This window comes from Neodiprion virginianus, chromosome 5 (genome assembly GCF_021901495.1).
Source record: "Neodiprion virginianus isolate iyNeoVirg1 chromosome 5, iyNeoVirg1.1, whole genome shotgun sequence".
Lineage (NCBI taxonomy): Eukaryota > Metazoa > Arthropoda > Insecta > Hymenoptera > Diprionidae > Neodiprion > Neodiprion virginianus.
In genome coordinates, this window is record NC_060881.1 from 25,958,612 (window position 1) to 25,964,801 (window position 6,190).

The window sequence follows — 6,190 nt, forward strand, 5'->3', positions numbered from 1 at the left end:
CGAAAAATTCAACCTAGGATAAAATCTTAAGTTTGCTATTTTGTGAATTAATTTATACGCGTATCTTTGACTCGGGTTCTTTGTTCTCGATGATAAGTAGAAAAAAGGAGAACGTTTTCAATCGAACTTGCTAGTTTTTTCTTTTTCGAAATAGGCTTCTAGAACCTCACGCAAAAGTTGTCCAATAATCTATACGCAATAACCTTTCTTACTGTAAGTTGTTGAGGGTTTGAAATCGAGTTTTGAGAAATGAGAATTCACACACTTAGGTTTCTCTATGTTCATAATATATACTTTGATTCCTACAACTTTTGACATATTACATAATCCCAATTATTTAAATAAACTTTGGCAAAATAGTGGTAGTTCATCTTCTTATAGGCACAGAGAATTTTCCAGAAAAATTTCATTAAAGTGGGAATAAAAAATAAACTTTAAAAATTGATTGATTTATTGAAAGAGAATTTAACGACACAACTATCTATTACCTTTATAATTCATGTTTAATGGCCAATGTACCGCGGCTTGTAGTTTTCAACTAGATAATAAATTAGCCGCACTTGTAAACTCTTGATGTTTTATTGCAGACGTAAAATCCTTACATACACACGTATTATAATAAAACATGTAGTTGAATCCCTAAGATATCGCGGTGTTTCCGCGTGACCGTTAATTATTGCATAACCGATCGATGCTCGATTACCTTATCGAAATAATTTTGAATTTGGTAGATCTGACGGTGATCGTGAGTTTATCATTGTTGGCCGAAGGTAACTCGCGTTTCTCGGTCGTCACTCGTTTCAATGCCTCCCAAGTCACGGTGCGTTCGTCGATATTTCAATCCCACATTCAGCCCAGCTGCGTACCATTCCACCACTGCCTTCGTACCTTCCACGCTTTCTGTAACACACGCACAGTATTCACCCCTACACGTGCCTACGCGTGGTTTACAAAAACCTGAGAAAACGCTCCTTGTAACATATACAACTAAATTTCATTTCCCTCTTCAGGCGGATTCTCTCGCCTTCACGAGGTCCGAGTTTTACGCCTCTGGTCCCGCGTTATCCAGTTTCCTTTCAGCTCCTGCATGCCCACCGTGCACGTCGGTATCCTTCTTACGTGTTTCTCCGGTTACGGAAAGATCCTCGCTTCCTCTGCTGGAATACAATCGTTTTATTCTGTATTGAGAAATTTAGAGACAGGGCGAGACTCTGCTGCACGGTTCAGCCGCGAGGTAACAATAACAGAGTAACGCAGAAGAAGAAATGTTCTTATTTTACTTTCAAATATTAAACGTCATAATTTTTCCCTAAGGTTAGTCACAGTCGATATCTAAAAAGAGAAGACAAGGGTTCATTTTTCAATTTTTACTCTGATTTTTAAGTGGTGTAACGTATTCTACACAGTGGATACAATTTTTCATTACTAAATTGAACCCTGCACTTAGATAAAATAAAAAAACCCAAATAATAGGGTGATAGTATAAAACCCACATATTGATTGTTTCAATTTCGTCATCGAGGAAGATTGATCTTAAATACGTTCGTCATACTTCCTAAAACTTATGATTTATTCTTAATGCGTGTTTAAATATAATCGGTATAATTTACAAACTAAATAGTTTCAACTTGCTTCACTCGAATGATCAAGAATACCGCCAGAGGATATCATTAACGAATTTCATAGGAGAAAAGCCTGAAACCACCCAGATTTTCATACTCTTGAGGTCAGTCCCGTCGTTTTTGGTATCCAATTTGCCAATTTCTTTGGCACTCATCCGCGAATGAAAAACCGATATCATCGCGAAAGTGAGAATTGATTTTAAGAACGCGTTAATTACAGCGACAAGTTCTGACGTCCGGAGAAATCTTTATAGTTATACTTTATAGTTTGCAGATAGATACTCACTTACTAGTTACGAAACGGTAAAATCCTTGTCCGAGTTGAGTGTAATAAAAGTGGAAGAGTAAAACTCTAGTTGAAAGGCGTACGTACTATTCGTACGTGGTTATACAGGACCTCCACATATTGTATACGTATATTCGCCTATGTGCTCGCACACTCTCTCAGGCCTTCATACGTGGGGCATACGTAGGATACACCAACAAGGCGGCAGTAACGTTGGTAAGCGGATCACGCACCCCGCTGAGTGCTTTACGGCATCGCTTCGCTTTTCTCTCCATTCTCTCTTGGTCTCGCTCTTTCAGCCCCCTCGCACCCCCTTCGTTCTCCTCGCAACTCCTTCCTGCTTCCTCTTTCTTTCTTTCCTTCCTTCCTTCCTTCCGGCCTTCGACACTAACCAACGATGTTTTTATCTCCTCACCACCCCTCACGGGTTTCGACCTTCACTCCACACGTCATCGGGGTCGATTACGTAACTCTAGCAAGTTTTCTCATTTTCAGATTTTCACCACGCGCCAGGCGAACGTACGAAAGATACGTGTTCTTCACTTCATGAACTCACCCTGCAGTGATACCTCAGCTCCTTCTTCTTCATCTGGTAAGTGTGTCATGTAGTATATCTTTCGTAATGTTCTTGAAACCAACGTCGGGAGACCAGTTTTATGCGCTGATGTTTTTTTAATTCTTACTTTTCTTGGTCCGTTCTATTTACTTCCTATTCGATTTTTTTTCTCTACCTTTTTCTCCGGTGTTATTCGAATTTTATTCTATAACCGTAACGCGCCTGGTGGTTGGCAGCAGAAGATCCAGCCATAAAGCATGGAGAATCCTTCGGCTTTATTTTATTTCATTCAATTCTTCACGCGGCCGGGGGAACCGTTCTGAGAATATGGAATCAAGTTGTTACTTTTTCTCATGGCAAGTGGGGCTCCGTTGATGCGGGGGCGCGGCGTGTGTCGTATTCCTTTTTGCCTTATATACTTTCGAGAAGGGAAAGGGGGGGAGAAGGGGGAGAAGGAGGTGGAGGATACCAGAGGACACAGGGTGGCTCTGCCCATACGTGAGCCGCATTTGCGCCGAGACGGATATTCCTCACTTCTGTAACAGCCTCCTCGCAAAGTATTACTTATTCTCAATACGGGATAATTCAACACCCGTGTCACACAGCTTCGTGTACAACTTAGTCACGGAACTTGACATAGAATACTTTCTGAGCCTCGAAATATATGTCCACTCGGTTCACAAATCTTCATCTGGACATGAATCTTTCGAAGTTGTATTCGTGATTGTAATTATTGATTGACCAGAACCGTTTTCAACAAACGAATAATCCATATTCCAGTGCAGCCGTCGTAAGTAACGGCCATTTCACGACCATCCTCACAGAAGTCTGAATCAGGAAAGGAAGAAGACGTTAAGTTCGGAACAACTTATCAAAATACCATTCCGTTAACTATTGCCATTGCCAAAACGATTGTTAATTGTTTTGTAGATAAAGTTGACAACAGTTCCAAGTGCTAATATTCACTATACGCAGTAAATCATTACTGAAGAGGTTCCCGAAACAGTGGAAAATTGCAACGCTGATCTCATAAAATCGAAGTGGCTATGGAATCTGCACAACTGACTATACTCTGAAATAATTTTTCAGAGTGAATTCAAGGGATGGGTAATCCAGCAATAAAAGTGAAGGAAGTTTTGGAGTAGTTTCACCCCATCAAGCGACAAGACGGTGGCGCATCAGACTGCGAGAACGATCCGGTAGCCGAAGAGACAGTAACGAAGATTTCCGTATGCCGGAGAATATTACACACGGGAAAACGTGGATGTGAGTTACAAGTCTTGAACACGACTGAGACAGACTCTGTGAAAGTGGAATGACATTACCCGCAGAAGCTGCACACAGAAGGCGAGTTTGATATCGTGACTGTTAATCTTCACGTTGTGTAGATATAACATATTACACAGGTATAAAGAAGGGAGAGGAATAAAAGCCGCCGGTGAAGATATAAATACCGTAACTACAGACGTTTCCGAGAAGAGTTCTCACAAGAAATCCCTTCCATGTCGACGCCTCGAGCTGCGTTAGGGCGCGAAGTGCACCGACTGCATGTCGGAATCAGGGTAGAGACATCTCGTATCACACCGTACCTTGGCCGCGTCGTAAAAGCGAGGACCATAAGGAGATGGTATTCCTTCGGAGGAAAAGAAGCGTCTGACGGTGATCCTGGTCCAGGGAGGCAGGGACAAAGGGAAGGGGGAAGCGATCTCTATCTACGTGGGACACAATGAAACAATTAAATAATTATATACGTAGGGTGCAGAGCGTCGAGTGCAGGCTCGGTGGCTCGGTACTAATAACAATAACGGTGGAAGAGATGTTTTCTGTCGCTTACGGGGCGCGGCCATGTTGTTTAATAAGTTAAGTGACGACGCAGCTGCCGGTCTTAATGAAACATTAGTTTACATTTGCCCGTTGGCTTGGTACGATCCCGGCGCCCAGTCGTTGCCGGGGCGTTGGAGTTGCGCGGGGAGATCAGCCCCTTAGACACTCGCCCGCTATCGAGTTACGCGACATATTTTCTCAGCGGCGGTTTATTTTAAGTTATCTACCGCACCGGAGTGTCACAGTTACATAAACCAAGCAGATGGAACAAAAAATACACATTACTAAACACGGTCAATTAGCCTTCTAGGTCGTTCCAATCAGCGTTCGGCGGTTCAATCTGACCTCTTACGCTCATCGTCACGCTCATCCCCTTCTTCGTCATATTCACTCCCTGCGGATAGCTACCGGCTGTAATATGTTACATTCAATTTTTCAAAACCTTCCATAAACGTTCATTCATCGTCACTGCTTCACCACCATGACGGTTTAATCTTTCTTACATATACTCACTTACGTTACTGCATCAATTATTGACCACTTGTTTATTGCCGCTCTTTACAACTCGACAGACATCTGTATAACGATACTCTCTGTGTCGATCGTTGATGAGCAAACTGAAGACTGTTTCGATAATGATTCAGTCATGCGGAAGGCCGTCAGTCTAGTTTCATTTTAACGTGTAACCAACACTTTGGAGAAAATATCAAAGTTTTGCAAAATGTTGGTAAACTGAATAGCTGAATATGTTCAGCTTCTGTAAAGAATGAGGCTTGACTAGAGTCTCGCGACTATTTTATGTCCAGTAATACCGAACATCGTTGAGTCCTAATTTCAAACAGAATGGACCACTCGGTAATTGGAACAACATTTTTTTGCGCTGTGGTCACGATGTCGACGAGGAAAAAGGGCCTGGCAGTCACTCAGGAGAGTCCGACATACCGGAGCGAACTTAATACTGCCAAAGAGAGACTGATATTGGACAAGTTGAAACAATTGAGACGAGCGTGGGCCAGAGTTCTGAGAACCCGATGTAACCCTGCCTTCGCCACAGCAGAGATCTAGCCGGCGTCTATCCAGCAATTATTGCCAGTTTGCCGGGACGCTGCTGGCGCGTGGTCGTGGCGCCTAGGTGTTCCTATCGTCGTCAAGATGACGCATATCTAAGTCGGTACACAGATCGGGAGGCCAGAACTTCGCCTCGGCTCCTTCGGGGTGGCGAGGCGAGGCGCATCAGCATATGTATGAAAGAAGGGAAAGGTGGTGCGAGCTATTATCGATTGCCCGAGGCTCCTGACATTTCGCGCCCGCCTCTCTCGGCCGCGCGATCTGGTACGCAGCACAAGTGCCAGAAGTGGCTTTGGCGACGCGGGGTGTGACTTGTTCTGCGGCAGCGGGAGACGAGGGTAAGGATAGATGCGTAATTCGACGTCATGTGTACTCACAGTAAAAGCGGGATACGAGACTGCCTCCCCCTCCAATTTCCCGCACTCGCCAAAATTGCCCACATGCTGATGTACCGAACACCCTCGCCTCATCAGCTCCGCGTTATTCTTCGAAAAAAACCGCGACGAATCTCTCCGAACGCGAACGTGGAACGTCTAGCAGTTTTCAAACGGCAGCAGTTCGAAGTTTCAACCAATCGCCTGCGCTCCCCGCTTGTGACCGTTACTTGAACGCGAGTCAAGATTGGCCCGCGCATTCGATTCGCTCTTGTTTGAAAACGGTTAGACGTACTGGATTCTAACCGATACGTTTCGTCACGGTTTTTTGCGGGGAATGACGTGGGCTAGGTGAGACATCGCGAATCTCATTCGCGCGTCGTTCTCGCGCTTGCGTATAATTCGGAAGACATGGCGTCGAGGAAGATAGTATCTAATTGATATAGGCGCACACGGCGCA

The 6,190-nt window shown here is 44.1% G+C and overlaps 1 long non-coding RNA gene across 1 annotated transcript; it reads right to left on the minus strand.

Annotated features, from left to right (window-relative positions):
• Positions 1-307: 307 nt before the first annotated feature.
• On the minus strand, positions 308-5,989 carry LOC124305727 (uncharacterized). Its single transcript, XR_006908428.1, has 3 exons — positions 5,734-5,989; positions 3,919-4,176; positions 308-1,157 (listed from the first exon to the last, which is right to left on the minus strand). It is a non-coding gene; the product is annotated as an uncharacterized LOC124305727 (long non-coding RNA).
• Between the last annotated feature and the right edge of the window lie 201 nt (positions 5,990-6,190).